General features: G+C 34.9%; 1 pseudogene; it reads left to right on the top strand.

Annotated features, from left to right (window-relative positions):
• Nucleotides 1-21,116: 21,116 nt before the first annotated feature.
• Nucleotides 21,117-22,529, top strand: LOC149029504 (hydroquinone glucosyltransferase pseudogene; annotated as a pseudogene).

Below are 22,529 nucleotides of genomic sequence, written 5' to 3'. Positions count from 1 at the left end.
TAGGCAATCCAGGAAGGTCTGGCGGTGGAGGAGTATTTCGAAATGAAGTTGCTGCGTTGGTTTTCAATTTTAGTATTTTTTTAGATGTTAAAACCAACTTTGAGGCTGAATTGAAAATTTTCATTCACATATAACGTTGGGCAAGGCATTTACAAATTACAAAGCTTTGGGTAGAAAGTGATTCAAAAGCTGTGGTGACTTTAATACAGCAGAAGAAAATACCTTAGTATATCTTTAATATGTGGAGAGAGTTACAAGAATATTTGTTGACTATAAATTGGAAGATTTCACATTGCTATGGTGAAACTAATACAGTGGTAGATTTTTTGTCAAATGTGGCAGCTAGGACATGAACTTCTGATATTAACATTCTTTGGTCAGCTTCAATCCTTAATGAACTTGATGTGGATGTCTCTAGATGTCCTAGATTTCGTTTTATAAGTTAGTGATTTTCTAATCTAATTAGGAACCAATGAGGAAGGGTGTATTGGGGGCAACAGTTGTTGCGGGTAAGGGAGGTTGGTTCCTTATAAGGTATAAATTGATGTATTTTTAATATTTCTTCTTCGCTTAATATAATGATCCTTTTAACGAAAAATAATAATAATAATTTTGTAAACCTATATATTTTCTCATATGGGTTTGAATTTAACAACATTTTTGGAGACCAAATAAAGTTTGATTGAGACATAACTCCTTTTATAATACCAAATTTAGGTAAACTTACAAAGTAGATATATCTTGATTAAAAGATAAATTTTCGCACCCCTTACAAGCAACCAACCTAACGCAAAACAACCCCTCCGAAGCCGGACGAGAGGGATAAATTTTCAAAACCAAAAAACCACATTATCTCTTTACTTATTCCGCAAGTACACCAATTAACAGAAGAAAATAACAAAATTTTTTCTAAAAGAAACCCGAAAGAAAGACGATTCCCAAAAGAAAGCGAAAAAGGAAATAGGATTAAATAAAACAAAAGAACAAAAGGAAATACAGAACAAAGGAAAGAAACCCATAGCTAACCATGACGGGGGCCACCAAGCCAAATATGGAAAAATAAGATTTAAGGAAGCTCAATAAGTTTCAGAAGGAGTCATATTTTAACAATTAAGAGGGCAAAAAGACTCACATTGGTCAACCACCCGGAAGGGGGGGCACTAAGGGGTTGTGTACCGCGGGGAAGTTTCCCTGATTAAAATCATAAATTTTACAAAGGTTTAGAACACAATTGGAAAAACTTATTTTTGAACTAACAATTCATGAAGCTTATTGATGCATCTAAAAATTGTTCCACCTTCAGTTTCCTACAAAACAATATCAGATGTGGGCCGCTCAGTGGTCGAGAAGCCACCTCCAAAGGTTAAGTCAATTAGTGAACTACCACAGAGTTTTGGCAAGTTGTAGAACCTAATTGAGAATAGATAGTAGAGGGGAACGATTCAGTTACCTTCTTCTCACATTGTGCTTAGGTTTAAATAGGAATTACCTCTTATTTTAACCGTCAGATCAATTCATCAGTTTCGCTGGTAGTCTTCCGATCGTAGAGTTTCTCTCCTTCAATTTGGGTTGTTAGTTATGGTTTCCATATAGGGCCCAATCAATCACGAGTTTGGCGGGATCACACCTCTTTCCTTAATTGTCAGGCTCCTTCATGCTCAATGCACTAATCGGTTATCTAGTGGAACCGTTCCCAATCAGATCAATTGAATCAACCATGGATCGACCCGTATTATTATTTTTCACTTATCACTTATTAGCATCAAATCTTCCTAATAGAATGTCAAATGAAATCAAGTAATCATAGGTTGAAACAAGAAAAACATATCTTGTAGAAATTGAAGGTAAGTATGTCTCTCTTGAGAATCTCTAATGCACAACTCATGTGAACTGTATCCACTATTTTTTTAAAATCCCATTGACACCAAAGTAAATTAATAGAGACTAAAAATGATTTGCATCCAAACAGCAAAAATAATGAGTTACTTAACTTCTACATTTCTAATTCAATAATGTCACCTCCCATCATCCATCTCCCGTTTCAATTTTTTGTGGGGAAAATTGTTTTATTTTTCAAAACTACGCTTATGCATGCTTCCAGTTTAATGAAGTTAGTGCCATACAAATAAGCTCAAGGTTAGACATAGTGTTGGAAATATAATGATATTCTGGGCAATTGTATAAGATAAATAAAGCAAAATCATAAGTATGAAAACTTATCTTGTTTCAAATAGCATGAATGATCTCCTTGTCAAAAATATAGTTGTGTATATCCATCTAATTATTCACGGGAAAGTAGCGGAGTTGAAATGTGCCGGTAATGGCTAGTTCTTTCTTTAAGGTATTTAAATGCCCTGAATAGTACACACAGTTCCTGAATGTGTTTTCATCCCAATATCAGTCAACCCCTCCATTGCAGAAGGTGCCCTTCGTAATTGATGGACTAAAGGATCCATAAACTTACGTTCACCAATCCATTTTCTATGACACAATTTAAAGAAAACCAATGCTTTTCAAAAACATTAGAATAAACAAACCCCTTCCACCATTATATAGGAGAGCAAGAGACATCATCGAAGGTTGTCTCCAAAAGATATATCTCTTCCCTTAAGGCATGTTTGTTAGTCACCAAATCAGCCTTCCAAAAGAGACACCCATTGGCTATTTAGGTGCCTTTTAGGAAAAGACTCAACTTCCACCAAAATGGAATTTTTGAGTTTTCAAGTAAAACTACTAAAATTACAACAATCCCCCACAAAATTCAAAAATTTCTAGAAAACAAAACAATGAACTGGTGAATATATTAGACACAATAGGATATGTCATTATGGGTGTCTTTCGGACTTGAACGTCCACTGGGTCTAATGAACCTCACTACAAAGTATGGGTGAAGTCAGACTTCTTGAACATTTCCTCAATGCATAGCCAACAAGCTAATCAGTTATGTCCTATTAGTCGACTTCACATGATAAACCCTTTTAAGAAAATTTTCTTTTGGATTTTTTTCCTCTAAAAGAGAACAGACCCTACCCAGATCTCAGTTTTATGGATGTTTTAAAAACTTGCCTATATAATTCTCATCGAAAATCAACCATATTTCGTACATCCACTTAGGTTAGCCGGTGTGCACCACAATTAACACACCCCCACATTTCTAAGGTTTCGGCTAATTAAGAGCCTATTGGTCAACCTCTTTCATTGTGGTAGCACTATTGTACTATAATATTACAATGAACTTAATAGTACTTCTCAGGTCTCTAGTGACTTCGTTGTTTACCCTTTGAACCTAATTCAGGATTGAAACCTCTTCACATAGGTTGGGTGTCCATCACATGACCTTGGATAGGATCTTATAACTCATTCCTCCAAACAATATCACATTAGTGATTGGCTTTACACAACTTTTAGTCAAACTATTTCATTGACTACACATAGTGTTATTTTATTAGCCTCACTAGACACATGTAGATAAAGTATAATGTCCCTTCCATTTAAAGGTATATGCATTTAAGACACAATGTCTTTATACCTTTATTGACGACGCCATCTTTCATTATTACCTAGGCCTCGTGGCTTTGGAGTTGGCTTCCTTATAAAGCCATATACTTCGTAGGGTTTCACTTTTCTAACACATACTTTTACATGTTTCCGCTTCGGGGTTTCCAAATTGTATACAATTCAATCCTTAACCTTGATTCGAAGTCTCTGAACCCCTACAAATCATGCTAATTTACCAATGTGATCTTATAAAACACTTACATTTATCATGAAGTGTGCACCACAGCATGGATAAATTAAACATCAAATAATATTTTTTTAAATCACATATATATTTAACCAATAAGAGTTCAACACCTATAGACAAGTAGGCTTAGCCAACTTTGGTTTTAACAATTTCAATTAACCCTTCATGTTTTAATCCATACATAGAAACATAGGCTCTGTTGATCCCTATTCCCTTTGGAATCAGAAACGAACAACTAACATACATGCTTGATGGACAAAATTGCAGAGTACTTGTTTTTGTCACATACCTCCTTTGTCTATTATGACGTGTTAAGGTCATAACATATTTCTATGTTTCTTTCTCTTTTCTCCTAGCTGATACAAAATCATGAAGACCAAAATAATGAACCTCAATAAATAAAAGAGACTAGCTTTGAAAAGCCTTAGGAATCTTACAGTTCCTAAAATTCTCTCTCCAAAATAATTACTGCCAGCCACTTATACTACATTGATTGTCCATATGCTGTAACGTAGATACAAGTAACAATGAGACCAATAGACTACAAAGACTTACACATAGTCAAAACGACATTTAAATAAACACCACAAAGATCCAAGCAGTACAGGTACATATGTATTAGAAACTAAGGCAGAGCACTTAAATATTTGAATTCAAATACAACTTGATTGAAATGTAATATTGCATGTTATTCCTGGAAATAGTATTAGATTAAAATCACTTTTTGTTTTCTTAAAAATCATTTGTGTAAGTTTTTTTTTTTTTTTAAATATAATTTTCAATTACATAAGATATTAATTTTAGATATCTCCTGTAAAATTTTTTTATTAGAAATGTATATTCCAAAGAATATAAAGCAAACCACCCCCCCCCACCCAAAAAAAAAAATTTGACAACAAAAGCTAAATCTTTAGCAATATGTGATATTTTCAACTTCCAAACTAGATTTTTTTCAAATCTAAAAATTTCATAAATCTTGTTATGATTTTACGTTTTTTTTCGCTAAAAGGGTCATTTGTATTAAAAAGCGAAAAGAAAAATAACAAACATACTATCAAAATGCCATCCCTCAAACCCGCAACATTAGTTGCCCCCAAATACACCCAACCTCACTGGATCCAACTCACATAATCATAGATAATGAATCAAAATCTGAAATGAGAGAGCGACCAATAGCCTCTAAATCAAGTTCTCTCCTTATCAATGCTATTTAGGGTATATTAACATCAATTTGCTCTAACCTTTTTATTTTTCCTTGGGCGACCTAGCTTACGACGAAGAGAGCCACCCTCCACTTGATCAAGAAGAGAGCTTGAAGGAATAACTACTTCTAAAAGCTGCTGCTCATCAATACGGAGTGAATGACCAAAGAAGAGCCTTCCAAACCATCAGAATTTTGTTGGGCCCCACACAATCCACTTGATGCTCAACTAATGGATCATTATCTACAATCAATTTTTGCTGGGAGTCCACCCTACTTAAAGGAGTTGTAATCAACTTCAAATTCAATTTTTTATTCAAAAAATTTTGAATTTGAAAAGAACTCGTTCCAAGTGAGAGAGAAAGACCAGGAGAGGAGAGCTTACTCAAATTTTGCTGGACCAACAGATCATTAATTCCATCCGAATTTTGCTGGGCCCCACATGGTCCCACATGATGCTCAACCAACTGATCTTTATGTCCATTTAAATTTCGTTGGGTCCCACTTGTTCTAGCATAGCAATCCACGCTACTTGAAGGAGTTGTAACCAACTTCGAATTCAATTCCGATTTTTTTTTGCCAACAAATCATTATCTCCAACCAAAATTTGTTGGGCCCCACATGGTCCCACTTGATGCTCAGCCAACTGATCAAGACCTCCATTCAAGTTTTGTTGGGCCCCACTTGTTCCAGCAGAGCAGTCCACGCTACTTGAAAGGGTTGAATCCAAATTTGAATTCAATTCCGAAAATTGTTTGGCCAACTGATCATTATCTCCAACTGAATTTTGTTGGCCCCCACATGGTCCCACTTGATGCTCAACCAACTGATCATTAACTCCATTCAAATTTTGTTGGGCCCCACTTGTTCCAACAAAGCAGTGCAGTCCACGCTACTTGAAGGGCTTGTAACCAACTTTGAATTCAATGCCTTGTTCAAAATCTTTTGAATTTGAAAAGGATCCGTTCCAAGAGAGAGAGAAAGATCAGGGGAGGAACTCTTACCCGACTCAACTACCACCTCAAGAGGAACCACTCTATTGGATTTGAGTTTTGAATTCAAATTAGAAATTGAATCAACCGAATCTTCATTGGATGAATCTGCCGAATCCTCCAAATCTGCCTCCTCTAAAGCCACACAGATGGGTTGTTGAAATGAACTAGGAATCTACATTCGCACACCTACATTAGGAATCCCATCTAGAGTAGGAATTTCTGCTGGAACGCTTGAAGGATGCACTTGCAACTCATCCACCTTAGAAGAGAACTTACAATGAAGACCCAAATGGCCTTCCCGATTACACAAAGAACACCATTGAATACCATCCTCAAAAATCACCTTCTGAAGAAAACTAAAAACTTGAACAATCCCTGGTTCAAGACGCTCAATCTGAACCTCATTCGCACGAACAACATCAACCTCCAATTCGATCAAAACTCTAGCATAGTGACCAACAGATCCTTGACGAGTACATCTATCAAGAGAAACAGGGCAACCCACAGACTTTGCAATCGAAAGAAGCACTTTCTCATGCCAATACTCAAGAGGTAAATCAGGGAAACAAACCCAAACCAACTTACCCGCAGGTTGAGGAGAATGGATATTAAAATCTGGCTGCCATCGCGGAAAACGAATGTATTTCTTACCCACATTCCAGAATCCTTTGCGCCACACCTCAGTCATATCTGCCTCACTATGAAACTGAAAGATGATAAACCCTTTCCCCAAGGAATGCAAGATCACCCCCTTAGACAATTTCCAAGAGCCCCTAGCAATCTCTCGCAATTCATCCATGGATGTGATGCGAAAATTTGCTCGTCCAATCAAAGAAAACAAGAATTGATTTCGTTGTAATTTGTATTCCTGTTGTGGGATTACAATCCTACGAAACTTTTCCGCCTGTATAGGAGAAGGGAGGGAATCAATCTCAAGTAGCACCGAGGTTCCCACGACTCTTGCATAAGAAATTTTCCCACCTACAATGGAACCAACACCATTGACAGGCACTTCAGGAGGCTTCAACCGCAAGAAGACAGATTCCCTAGGCACCCCCGAATTCCCCAAAGCTTTGCTCTCCTCCATATTTCCTCACCATCTTGATGAATGTGGCATCGTATCCAGGATTTCATGTCCTCATTCTCCAGAACAAAATGGAGTTTCAGAAAGAAAACACAGACACATTACAGAGATGGGTTTATCCTTTCTATTCCAAGCTCACATGCCCAAAGAATATTGGTTAGAAGCCTTTACTGCTACTGTCTATTTAATAAACCGGTTACCTACACCGGTATTGCAAGGAAAATCTCCTCATGAAGCACTGTTTGGCTTAAAACCAGATTATTGTTTATTGAGAGTTTTTGGCTGCCTTTGTTACCCCAACTTGACACCCTATAGAGAAGACAAATTATTGCCAAAGTCCAAGGCTTGTGTCTTTCTTGGTTACAATCTTTATCACAAGGGTTATAGATGCTTAGATAAGGACACTGGCAAGGTATATTTATCTAGATATGTTATTTTTGAAGAAAAGGAATTTCCCTTTTCAAATCCCCCATCACACCAATCATCAAACAAACCACCAGTCGAACTTATTTCTCTACCTGTTTTCATCCCACACACCTCACCAAATGTGCCTCCACTCATTTCACATTCTTCTTCACCTATTTCAAACAACCAACCATCACAAATAGCCCCTACAACATCATTACCAGCCATATCAATGGCAAATCCAACCCAAGATGTTAATCAATCCCCACCAACAATAGACCAACCACAGCTCCAACCATCTCATCCTATGATTACTAGGAGTAAAACCAATTCCGCCAAACCAAAAACCCCTCTCTCTTTACTCACTATTAGACACCCAATACCTCAAACCTTTCTTACCACCATCTCCAACATCCAACTGAACCTAAAACCTACAAATCAGCCTTAAAAGACCCAAAGTGGATTGATGCAATGCAAAAAGAATACAAAGCCTTGATAGACAATCAAACTTGGAACTTGGTGCCTTATTCTAAGGGTATGAATATTGTAGGTTGTAAGTGGGTGTACAGGATCAAGACAAAAAGTGATGGTTCCATTGAGAGATACAAGGCACGATTAGTTGCCAAGGGGTTCAACCAGCAGGCAGGAGTGGACTTTCATGAAACATTTAGTCCAATTGTAAAGCCAGCCACCATCCAGATAGTATTAATCGTTGCACTATCAAAGTCATGGCCAGTACATCAACTTGATGTGAAAAATGCCTTCTTGAATGGCAACTTAGCAGAAGATGTTTACATGGAACAACCACAGGGGTTTGTTTCCACATCTAAACCAACACATGTTTGTCATCTACAAAAAACAATTTATGGTCTCAAGCAAGCTCCACTAGCTTGGTTTCACAGATTCAAAACATACCTACAAGGAGAAGGTTTCAAGCAAAGCGTGGCAGATTCTTCCATGTTTACACGCACAACCCAAGGTACAATGACAGTATTGTTGTTATATGTAGATGATATAATATTGATAGGAGCCAATGAAGCTGCAATTCAAGAGGTTATTCAAAGCCTGAGCAAAGAATTTGCAATGACAGATTTGGGACACTTGCATTACTTCTTGGGAATTGAGGCTAATCGAAGTTCAGATGGTCTTCTACTCACTCAAAGTAAATACTCCATCGATTTATTAAAGTCTACAGGAATGGAGACTTCAAAACCATGCACAACCCCAATTGCAGTTGGAACAAAGTTATCATCAACAACAGGTTATCCCCTACCTGATCCAACACCATATAGACAATTAGTAGGAGCCTTACAATATTTGACGACCACTAGACCAGATATCTCCTATGCAGTCAATCAAGTGTGTCAGTTCATGCAATCTCCCACAGAAGATCATCTACAAGCAATAAAACGTATTTTACATTATGTCAAGCATACTATTGGTTCTGGTGTTCTCTTGAAACCAACCCAACTTTCTTTTATAGCTGCTTACACTGATGCAGATTGGGCAGGATGTCTAGACACATGCCGATCAACTAGTGGGTTTTGCACTTTTCTTGGGGATAATTTATTATCATTGTCTTCTAAGAAACAACCTACAGTATCTAGATCAAGTACGGAAGCTGAGTACAAATCCCTTGCCATCACAGCATCTGAGTTACTATGGCTTTCTTATGTTCTACGTGATTTGCAAGTGCAACTTCCAAGAGGAATGGACATTTACTGTGATAATGTGTCTGCAACACAAATGGCTGCAAATCCAATGCTACATGCTCACACAAAACAAATAGAAACAGTGGTAATAACAATATCTTTTCATACCTAAATATTTTGCAAACCAAATAAATTTTGATTGGGATATAACTCCTTTTACATAGACCATATTGAGGTCATTTTAAGTTTTATTTGGAAGACTTACAAAGTGGATGTATACTAAATTACTAATTAAAACTACAATTTTTTTACTAAGGTTTAAAATACAATTGGAAGAAACTTATTAGTATCAAATCTTCCCAAGAGAATGTCGGATGAAAGCAAGTGGTCATAGATTGAAACAAGAAAAACATATCTTACAAAAAGGGAAGGTAAACCTACATACATATGTCTCTCTTGAGAATCTATAATGCACGACTCATGTGAATTGTATCTACTATTTTTCAAACCACCTTTGGCACCAAATTAAATAAATAGACACTAAAAAGAATTTGGAACTAAACAGCCAAAATCATGAGTTACTTAACTTCTATAGTTCTTATTAGTAATGTCACTATTCATTACCCACTCCAATTTTTTGTGAGAATTAAATTATTTTATTTTTTATATAATAGGTTCATACATGTTATCAATTTTTGTGAAATTAATGCCATGCAACAAGCTTAGAGTTGGACATAGGCGATCAAATGAACGTTTTCTAAAGAAATAAACGACGGGATTACGGGAAGAAACATGACAAGCACCATAACAAAGTGCCTAAAATTGTTTGTTCCTTCGTTTTTTTTACATTTATTTTAGGGGAATACAAAATTAAATTCGAGAACTACATAAGTCTTGCACCTAAACATAAAAGTCCACGAAATGCCCAAACACCCCCCCCCCCTTGGCAACCCATAGAACAACAAGAACTAAGTGATGCTTGTATGTATGCTCCCATTGGCTAGTATACACAAACAAGAACTAGAGACAATGATCTGTTTCCCTTATTGTAGAATAGCTAATATATATTTAGATGGTTGAAATTTTTTTGTAGTGTAAAGAGTTTTGGTACATACTTCGAATTTAGATCTTTGTTTTACACATGTTTTTGGGACCACTGGAGATGTTTTACTTTGAATCTAAATGTCAAAGCAAAAGGTTTTTCATGAGTTTTTCTTTTTTTTTTTTTTCTTTTCTTTCTTCTTCTTCTCTCTCTTTTTTATTTTTAGAAGAAATTCTCAAGGTTGAAAGTTATTATCTAGATTTTTGTTACACAATTCTTTCTTTGAAAAAAAAGGGTCGGTATCTCTTTGCGGCTTTAAAAATTTCTATGCTATAAGTCAGCACTAAAATTGCATCTTGAATGAGTTAATTGAAAATTTTGAAGTTCATACTAATATTTTGTTTAAAAATTTTTTTGGTAATTGATATTTCATAAAATGACTTCTAACATTTAAACTATTTTTATTTCAAGACTTTTAGATTACCCAACATAATATACTTCAAATAGTATAAATATGAGATAATCACCTTCATCATAAAATTGTGATTCTACAAAGTCCCATTTGTCACACCCCACCCATTGATATCGGTCCCGCCCAACAACCCGTGGATGCGATCCACAATCACAAGATCCACGGTTTAGCCATTAGTAATAATCAATGCACATAATAAATAATCAAAAGCAAGCAATTTAATTATTAAATGATAAGAGATACACATGCGTCTAGAATCCAATGAGGAATGCATCAAAGGGAAATAATAAGATAAACGTGTCCAAAAAGAGTATCTCAGCGGAAGCAAAAGAAGTCAAAGTTTAATTTTATCTGTTATTTCTCAAGGATGGCGGTCTTCTCTTCTAATCTCTCGATGAACGGGGCCATCCAACCTTCCTTCATCGACTTATCAAATGGTGAGCCACATGGATTCTTTTGCCATCAATAGGAGCTGTAAGTGCACTCAATGCACCTACGCAGGTTGCCTCTTGTGTGCAACACTATCTCCCACTAATGCCTCCAGAGTTTCTTCATGAGGGTTCTCCCAGTCATACGGAATTTCCGCCGATTCAATATGCCATTTGAATAATGAACAATTATCCACAAAAAGGATGAGTTCTAACGAACTCAGTAAGGCAACGTATCTCATATACATATCAACATTATATCATGGTAAGTAACATAAGGGAAAGATGATATGCATAAGTATGGATGCATCTAGTAGCTAACTATGCAAGTCTATAGTATGATAGACATGCTTTAAGTTATAACACCAGCCCTCCTTTGGGTAGGTCTAATCACTCTGATCCCTCATGGACTGGTTACCTCTGTTGGGATCTTGGGCAAGGGGTTCAGTTCTTGTCAATCAACCATAGCTCGGGTCTAGGTGTAGACTCTCTCACCAAAACCATTAGTATCAGTACTAGTACATGTCAGGGATTCTAACCCAATGCAAGGTCCTACAGTAACATGCTACATATGGTCTAGATACTTCCCCTATGGCACCAACCAACTTGGTTTAGTATCCTTCCCCACCTAGGAATGAGAATCCTCACGGACTGGCTACCTCTATTTGACTCCATTCCCTAACCCTATGGTCATTCACATATTGTTGGGGTGGACGCTCTCATGTCCCCTCACAACTCCCAAGTCTCTTATCAAACACCCATGAGCCCAACCTTAAACATATGCAACCCTACCAATTCATGATCAAGAGTTGATCGCTTAGTCTCCACACGAACTAGCTATCGTTGTAGGATGAAACAGAATCACATCACCGTTATCACAAATCATTCGGCTTCAATACCCCTACCGAAAGGGTTGTAGAATGTATGGATACCTAAGCAAGAAATCTAGACCTCCTAAGTATGTAATCCAGCAACCATGACAGTGCTAGGGGCATTAGAGAACATTGCCCATACCACAGTCCCTGATATCACAAGCTCGGAATACCCAAAAAGGATACCCTTACAACATCACATCATTCAGCATCATATAGTAATTCAATTACATTTAATCATCATTGCATAGCATATTATCATCAATGAATCATTCAAACAGAAATGTAACAGCAAGTTATATGATCACTTATGCATTCAAATTATACAAAATTCATCATATTACATGCCATACCATATATACAAAAATGTAACCTTACCTGTCGAAGTGGAAAAACTACTGAAAGTGCAATCAAACCTCACAAATAACATGTCCAGTAAACCTCAATGATCACTTAGATTAAGGTTAAAAAGATCCATTAAGAAAAAAAGTCAAAACAAAGCAAAGATCAAGCTGACAAGAGCCACTGTGATCCCAGTCGTTTGCTTATGGCAGTTGGTTGGGTCAATCAACCGCCCTGACCGACTGCCCCCTTTCAGGCAGACTCTCAAGTCCAAAATTCCAACTTTTGATCACCCATCCTTGATATGATTTTGGGATGATCCAAATCCGAATTTCATTCTTAACATGCTAGAGAGTCTATATCAATCCAAAAACCACAATGAAGGAAAAGGTTTAGAATCCACTTCATCTCCTTCAACTAAGTCAACCCTTGATCCGGATATGAGAATCCATCTTCGGGTGTGATCCAATCGGGATCATCGATGGAAATATTCTAACCATCAAACTCACTATCTATAGAATCATGGAGGGAAGGAAATCACATTAGTACATTACTACTCAAGAGAGAAAAATAAGAAGAGCATGTGATCAATTAACCTCCAATTGATTCGCAAGACAGATCAAGAATCGAAGCTTCACCATGATTCGAGCGTTCTTCCCCACCGAACAAGTATACTCTGCCTTCTAACCGTGCACAGTAGCCTCCACAAATAAAATAATATGAAATTTGGTCGTGGATGGCTATTTATAGAGGGTCGGGGGCAAATTAGGGTTTAATCCCGCAATTGGACCTGGCCGGTTCAAGTTGGGATGGTTGGTTGGGTCAATCAACCGCCTTAAGCAACCCCCCCTAGTACTTTTCAGTACTTGGGTGCTTTGCTCAACCAGTTGATCCCCAACACAAACCTAACTTAAATCAATATGTGGGGGATTCTTACCTTGATCACAAATATCTTCAAACTCAACTTGACTCAGATTAGATCCACCTTCCCAGTCATTTTATGAAATATCAATTACCAAAAAAAATGTTTAAAAGAAAAATTAGCATGAAATTAGTGTGAACTTCAAACAATTAACTCATTCAAGATGCAATTTTAGTGCTGACTTATAGGCATAGAAAATTTTAAAGCCAAAAAGATACATTGACCCTCTTTTTTTTCAAAGAAAGAATTGTGTAACAAAAATTTGGATAATTACTTTCAACCTTCAAAATTTCTTCTGTGTTTTATTGTCATATGAAGAAATTGGAGATAACTATACTTAAAATAAATAAATAAATAATCCTCATGAAAAACCTTGTGCTTTGACATTTAGTTTCAAAGTAAAACATCTCCAGTGGTCCCAAAAACATGTGTAAAACAAAGATCTAAATTCAAAGAATGTACCTAGGGGTGTCAATGGTTCGGGTTGGGCTGGTTTCGGGCCGGGCCTAACAGTTTCGGGCTGAAAAGCACTCGGCCCATTAAGAAAATAACGGTTTCGGGCCGGTTTCGGGCTGGTGCGGTTTGGGTTCGGGCTGACCAACGGTTTGGGCTAACGGTTTAGAATTGAGTTTACTAACGGTTTGGGTTTGGGTTTATTAGTGGTATGTTTTGAATACCTTGTTGATATATGAAATTTATCAAGAGTAAGTGAACACATATAAGCATTAAGTTATCTTCAAGTCTTTTGTATTGGGTGTTCAAAACCAAAAACTTTTTTTCTACAAAGAAATAAAACTTATAGAACTAATATACAAAAGAAAGCTGGCATCTTGATGAATTTTAGTGGGTTGTCTCTGCTTATTTTCCTCCCCCTTCTTGATACTTATAAAAATGGATCAAAATAAAACATTAAAAGATTTTCAAATGATAATACACTTGCTATATATTTTCTATGCCCATCCTCCTAATGGCGAAAGCTTTGACAAGCTTGTTGTTTGCATATTCCAAAGCAAAACAATTAAGGAAAACAATAGATACTTGGGGGTTTTATAATTGTCTTTTACATTAAAAATTTTTTTATTTTATTTATTTATAATGGGTTTAACGGGTTGGTTCGAGTTCGGGCTAGTTTTGGGCCAAACGGTTTGAGCTAGCGGGCCACACATGGGCTGGCCCGGCCCAGCCCGAACCATTGCGGGCTGAAGTTGTTCAGCCCAAACACAACCCATTAAACTTCGGTTTGGGCCGGTTCGGGCTATAGCGGGCTGGTTCAATCCGGTTTTAACGGTTCGGATTAGGTTTTGACACCCCTAAATGTACCAAAACTTTCTACACTACAAAAGATTTTCAATCATCTAATAGTTATTAGCTATTCTTACAGTAAGGGAAACAGATCATTGCCTCTAGTTCTTGTTTGTGTATACTAGCCAATGGGAGCATACATACAAGCATCACTTAGTTAATTTTTTTGTCTTTCTAAGGGTTGCTGGGAGGGTGTTTAGGTGTTTCATGGACTTTTATGTTTTATGTGCAAGACTTATGCAGTTCCCAAACTTAATTTTGTATTCCTCTAAAATAAATGTAAAAAACGAAAGAACAAACAATTTTAGGCACTGTGTTATGGTGCCTGTCATGTTTCTTCCCATGATTCTATCGCTTATTTCTTTAGAAAAAGTTCATTTGATTACCTGTCCAACTCTAAGCTTGTAGCACGACACTAATTTCACAAAAATTGATAACATGTATGAACCTATTATATAAAAAATAAAATAATTTAATTCTCACAAAAAATTGGAGTGGGTAATGAAAAGTGACATTACTGAATAAGAACTATAGAAGTTAAGTAACTCATTATTTTTGCTGTTCAGATGTTAAGTAACTCATGATTTTGGCTGTTTAGGTGCAAATTCTTTTTAATGTCTATTTATTTAATTTGGTGCCAAAGGGGGTTTAAAAAATTGTGGATACAATTCACATGAGTCGTGCAGTATAGATTCTCAAGAGAGACATATCACTACATATGTATGTAGGTTTACCTTCACTTTCTGTAAGATATGTTTTTATTGTTTCAATCTATGACCATTTGTTTTCATCCGACATTCTCTTGGGAAGATTTGATACTAATAAGCTTCTTCCAATTGTATTTTAAACCTTAGTAAAAAAAATTGTAGTTTTAATTAGTAATTTAGTATACATCTACTTTTTAAGTCTTCCAAATAAAATTTAAAATTACCTCAATATGTTCTATGTAAAAGGAGTTATATCCCAATCAAAATTTATTTGGCTTGCAAAAATATTTAGGTATGAAAAAATATTGTTATTACCACTGTTTTGGTTTTAGTAACATTATATCATGACAAAATTTATGAAATTTTTAGATTTGAAAAAAAATCTAGTTTGAAAGTTGAAAATATCACATATTGCTAAAGATTTACTTTTTGTTGTTAATTTTTTTTTTTAGGGGGTTGCTTTATATTCTTTGGAATATACATTTTTAATAAATTTTTTTTACAAGGGATATCTAAAAATATATTTTATGTAAATGTGAATTATATTAAAAAAAAAACCATACACAAATGATTTTGATGAAAACAAAAAGTGATTTAATTTTAATCTAATACTATTTCTAGTAATAACATGCAATTTTAAATTTCAATCAAAACCAATAATTATTTTTGAGTTTTTTTTTTCAAGGGGTAGGTAGCCTTTGTATATAATTTAAATATAAAGCAGAGTTTCACCCTTGGCTCCAAAAATATTCGAACTCTAACCTCTTACTTGGAGATGCTAGTCTTTTTGAGTGTTCTTCATGAAATTATTTTGAATATGGTCCTTAGAATTACTTTTGTATTCATAAAAAAATAAAAAAAAAAAAAACTAATTTTGTATTCCATTAAAATAAATAAATATAAAGAAAGAACAAAACATCTTGGCACTCCGTTAGGATGCCATCACGTTTCTTCCCCTAATTCATTTATTTAGAAAATGCTCATTTGACTATCTATGACCAACCTTAAGCTTGTTGCATGGGACTAACTTCATGAAAACTAGTAGCATGCATTAAACTTATTAAAGAAAAAAATAAAATAATTTTTCCCATAAAAATTGGAGGGGAAGGTGGGTGATGGAAAGTGACGTTATTGAATAAGAACTGTAAATTAAGTAACTCATTATTTTTCTATTTCGATGCTTAATTTTTAGTTTTCATTTATTTAATTTGATGCCAATGAGATTTAAAAAAAATAGTAGCTATAGTTCATGTGAGTTGTGCATCATAGATTTTCAAGAGAAACATACATGTATATAGTCTTACCTTCACTTCGTACCAACCTATGACCACTTGATTTCATTCGACATTCTATTAGGAAGATTTGATACTAATAAGCTTCTTGAATTATTAGTTTAAAAATAAGTTTTCTAATTGTGTTCTAAAACTTTGTAAAATATGTAATTTTATTCAAGATATATCTACTTTGTAACTTTACCTGAATCTGGTAATATAAAAGATCTTATGTCTCAATCAAGCCTTATTTAATTTTCAAAAATGTTATTAAAATCAAAACCTAGATAAGAAAATATTTAGGCATACAAAATTATTATTATTATTATAGTACTATTTTGGTTAAGTAACATTATATCATGACAAATTAATGAAATTCTTAGATTTGAAAAAAATCCAATTTTAAAGTTCAAAAAATTACCTACTGCTAAAGATTTTTAAGAATAATATACAATATTAAATTTCAGTCTAAACTAAAAATCACTCTTGAATGTTGTTTATGTAAAAGTTGAAACGTACCAATGCACGCATTGGATTTAAAATATAAAAATGAACATCACAACAAAATGACATAACATTTGGTTATTGAAACCAAGATATCAAGCTGGCTTGGAGGAAGTACTAGGTTTTGACACAAAGTTTTATTTGTTGCATATGGGTCTCACATGACACAAAGATATCATGTATTTTATAAGACATAAGTTTTTTCAATTCTCTACCTTACTGTGCACTTCTAGAATATATGAGAGATCTTCAAAATTGAATCTCAAAGACTTAATACTCATGTGTATGAAAGCCAATGAGAACATATGTTTTTGAGTTCCTTCGACAAGTTGCTTCAATTTCATGATCAAAATGAAGTAAATTATCGTTCCTCTCCTTCTCATGTAAAATCAGTAGGACCTGAAAGAACTCCAATTCACAACTACAAATAAAATAAAATAATAGAAAAGAAAAGAAAAGAAAAGAAAAAAGAATTGAAATTAAAACTAGCAATAACTGATATCGATATTAATCTAATAGTCCCCGGGAACGGCGCCAAAAACTTGTTGTGAAAAGTAACAACGCAAGTGTACGCTGTCGTAACAAGTAATATAATGATAAAGAATGTTCCCTCGAAGACTAAAGATTAAGCACCAAATTAATGATACCAATTTTATTTGAACAAATAATAAGAAAGATAATTATTCTAGACTATAATGCAAATTGAAATTTAAATTGAGATTACTAATAGCTAAAAACCTAGGGTCAGATTTCACCATAACTAAGCATTCCCACCCTTTGATCCATTTTTATAATTGAGAAATATTTTTCTGATTGATAGTCGAGATTCCCTTCGCTATCTACTAGTTTCTCTCGAGTACCAATAAAAATTTGCTCTATTGCTAACCCACTATATTTCTATGTGGGTTAAAACAACTAAGAAATCATTAAACTCTATGGATTCCCATGTAACAACTACACAAACAATGTAAGTATATCTTTATCTTACATGTAATTCATGGCTTTTACTCCAATGAACTAAACACATAAATCCCCTCTCAGTTCATTATGATTAACAAATCAATTGATTAGTGGCCAATTAATCAAAAGCATGAATAATAGAAGTAAAAACTCAGTAAAAAAAAACAGTATTCAAAATTATATTGATGAATTCAAGAGTGAGAATTCAAAGATAGACTACATCTGATCCCTAGAAAAATTAAATTAGTTCATACTAAAAATCAAAAACATTATAGAAGAGTTCGTGAACATTGAAAGAAGATGAAGAAAAACTTATTCCCAAACTTCAAATCTCCAAAGCCAACCAACGTCTCCTAGTTCGACCTCTCCGCTCCTCCAAAGCTCCAAGAAGGTTCTCTCCGCTCTTCCAAAGCTCCCAAAAACGTCATTCTTTTTTCTTGGAGTTTGTTCTCTTTTTATAGATTAATTAAACTCAGAGTTTGAATCAAACTCAAAGAGTTCCTATCTGACTTAACCAAGGAGTGTTTTGACGTATGAATCGGACTAACTTGGAGATCTCCAATGCATAATCCCACCGTTGGATTTGAAGACCAATAAGTTGTGAAGCTCTCCTCCGAAAATCGGCTCGATCGAACACCAGATGACCATCCGATGAAGGGATTGATCAAAACTGGACAGAGACTCAAAAACGGGATTTTTATGTCTTCCTTATTTGAATTGGATTCTTTTTCATGTTTTCCTTTCTTTGATCAAATCCTAAATAGAAAATAAAACATAGAAGTATGCAAGGACTCATTTTCTCCATGTTTTTTACTTGAGGAAGTTTCTAGAGTGCACTGTAACTTGGTGAACAAGACTTTCATTTCTGGAGTGGAATAAAATCCAGTTGGGTTCCATTAGGACTTTCTTTACAGAATTTCTCAATAATACCTTTGCAAATTTGGTTGATAATTTCCTACATGTAAAAGTAATAAATCTTAATTAGAATTTGTTAGGAAATATATAAAATCACCAAATTATAGAAATTAAAGGAAAATGTGCAACATATTTATTTTCATATCTTATTAGGGTAAATTGATATAAAACAATTGTAAATACATGAAAATATAGTAAATTAATCATATAAAATAATATGCATGAAATCAACTTATCAATATGCAAAGGCATTAACATGGCTGAAATTTTTATATTTATATGGAATGGGCTATGTATTTACACATTCTTATGACCAAGCATAACGTCCAAATGAGCAAGCACCATTCTTATTTCTTAATGTGATCTGCATTTAATTTGCATAACCATCAACATTTATAATTATTGTTAACATGAACATCAAGAAATAAGGAAGAAATACGGAGACAAAAAGAAATAAGATGTGATTCACTCATACCAATACAATGTACTATGTCCATGGGCAAATAACAATGCATGATGAAAGGAAATTGCAATGGAAATCTCTCAGAGCACCCGTAATAGTATTAGAAACTCTGACCTAAAGTGTTAAGATGAAAATCTCCAAATTGTAAAGTGACTATATAATAGACTGTGATGTATGTAAATAATATTTTAATCGGATAAATTGGTCATATGGGTTGCTCACCAAAATATATTAGGTTGGATGAATCTTCATAATTGTATAAAGAATTTGAGGCACATATAACAATTATCCTTATGTTTTGACTGAATAATTATTTAACTAAAAAACATAGTTTGCAGGGCAATGTAGGTTAGAAGTAGTTTTGTGTATCTCTATTGCGTCATGTTCATGAATCAACTGCACCATTGTGTTAATGTACATGTTATATTCTATTTCTTATTCTTAAGAGCCTGTTTGGTTACATGAGTCTGGAGATTTCAAATATCTAGAGATTTCAAATCTACAGAATTCAAATCTATGGAGTTATAATTTATAAAATTAGATGTTTGGTTGTGGAATGAAATATGTGGATTCATCCCAAAAAAACTATTTGATCCACGTGATTTTTGTGAATATGTAAATGTATAACTTTTTTGAAATCTCTGGATTTCACCCCTTACCCATAAATCTATAGATTCACGTTTTTAGTGTAAAAAGGTGAATCTCTAGATTTCATGATTCTAGAGATTTTTACAACCAAACGGATATAATTCTTAGATTCATGAATCCAAAGATTTGAAATCTCTGGGATTCATGTAACCAAAAGGCCCTAACACAAATGATCTGAGTAGAAAAAAGAAAAAATACTAAAATCTTATTCATAAAATCACCAAATTATATATTTCTTAAAATATTAGTTCATTAGTTTCTAGATTCTATAATATCATAAAAGAAAAAAGATATATTTGAAATTAAATTTGGAAACTAGAATTCCAAAAGTAAATGTCTCTTTTCTCAAAAAAAAAAAAAAAAAAAAAAAAAAAAAAAAAAAGAAAAGAAAAGAAAGAAAGAAAAAAGAAAAAAAAGAAGAAAAGAAAAAGGAAGAGAAAGAAAGAAGAAGAAAAGAAAAGAAAAGAAAAGAAAAGAAAATCGTGTAACTTGTAACTATAGATACTTCCAAACAGAGCAACTAATATTCCTCAAAATATTTTAATAGATGGTAATGAAGTCATTAATTTATGGCGAACTAGTTTGAGACAAAATATTTGGTAGCAGTGAAATCATGCCTTACCCCTATTGGGTAAAAACCATGCATTCATTTGAAGAACATATTTCTAGAGTGATAATTAAGTCATTATTAATTTCAAAAACCATGCCATCAGTTATTGTAAGTTTCATTGTCGCTTAATACTTTTTTAGAAAGCTTTGTCATTGACGTGTAAGATATTTTGGTTTGTTTTATTCTTTTGATTTCAGGACATGTAAATTGAAGCCTTTGTTTCCATGTCATCAATAAGTATCTCTACCTTTTTTTTTTCTTTTTTTTTTCTTTTTTTGTAATTGTTATGTCCATGTCATGCACGTTTGGTGCTTAAGCACATATCTTATGAAAACTTAAAACTAGAATAGGTAAGTTATACTTGTTGCTCCCATGCTTTAAAATATATATTTTGAGAGTGTGTGATTCATGCGTAGCTAGATTAAAGAGTAATTAATCCACCAGCATTGGTGGGATTCCCTTTGCCTATATATAAACCATTCATTGTCATTCAACCCTCACAAACCCACTTCTCACAAGCTGATCATAAGTTCTTTTGTTCTCCTTCGTCTTCAACCCTCCCAAAACATAATCACCATGGAAGCAGAAAAACAAAGTCCACACATTGTCATTCTACCAGCTCCAGGAATGGGCCACCTCATCCCTCTAGTTGAATTTGCCAACAAATTTATCCATGAACATGATGACTTCTCCATTACATTCACAATCCCAACTGATGGTTCTTCCACCAAAGCACAGAAAAAAGTGTTGGATAGCCTTCCCAACTGCATCAATACCATCTTTCTCCCTCCTGTTAACCTTCAAGACCTTTCTAGGGATTCAAGAATCGAAACCCGGATTTACCTCACCATAGCCCGTTCCCTGCCTTCACTCCATGAAGCTTTCAAGGTGTTAACAACCACAACTCCCATTGCTGCCTTGGTTGTTGATCTCTTTGGAACTGATGCATTTGATGTGGCTAAGGAATTTAACGTTCCTTCTTACATGTTCTTCCCATCTACTGCTATGGTATTGTCATTGTACCTCCATTTGCCTGAGCTTGACGACAAGTACTCTTGTGAATATAGAGACCTGTCTGAACCAGTGAAGTTACCTGGATGTGTCCCAATTCATGGGAGAGATTTTACAGATCCACTCCAAGATAGACAAAATAAGGTTTATACATGGACCTTATACCATTGCAAGCGTTTCAAAATGGCTGATGGTATCTTGCTAAATAGCTTCATGGGCATGGAAATAGGAGCTATCAATGCTTTGAAGGAGGCTGGAGATACAAGTTTGCCAGCTATACATCCAATTGGACCACTTATACAAAATGGTTGTAAGGTAGTTGTACCTGATGTTTCTGGGTGTCTAAGGTGGTTAGACAATCAACCCTTGGAGTCTGTATTGTTTGTTTCATTTGGTAGTGGTGGTGCACTCTCAAGGGAGCAATTAAATGAACTGGCATTGGGATTGGAGCTTAGTAAGCAAAGATTCTTATGGGTTGTCAAGAGCCCATATGCTACCTACTTTGATGCTCAAAGCATTGAAGACCCTTTGGCTTTTCTACCAGAGGGTTTCTTGGAGAGGACTAAAGGAAGGGGTTTGGTAATACCATCATGGGCTCCTCAAATACAAGTGCTTAGCCATGTTTCCACTGGAGGGTTCCTCACTCATTGTGGTTGGAATTCAATCTTAGAGAGTGTGGTACATGGGGTACCATTGATTGCTTGGCCACTCTATGCAGAACAAAAGATGAATGCAGTGATGTTGGTGGAGGATTTGGAAGTAGCTTTAAGGCCAAAAGCTCTAAAGAATGGAATAGTGGGCAGAGTGGAAATCGGTAAGCTGGTGAAGTGCTTAATGGAAGGGCTAGAAGGGAACAAAATACGCAAGACGATGAGGATGCTCAAGGGTGTAGCTACTAAGGCGTTAAGTGAAGAAGGATCCTCTAGGAGGTCACTCTCAGAGGTAGCATGCAAATGGAAGTCCCAAGTGGGGATGTGA

Source organism: Hakea prostrata, chromosome 1, assembly GCF_041222555.1.
Source record: "Hakea prostrata isolate BN-2017 chromosome 1, UWA_Hpros_2, whole genome shotgun sequence".
In the NCBI taxonomy this organism is placed as follows: Eukaryota; Viridiplantae; Streptophyta; class Magnoliopsida; order Proteales; family Proteaceae; genus Hakea; species Hakea prostrata.
This window is presented reverse-complemented; position numbering and strand designations above follow the sequence as displayed.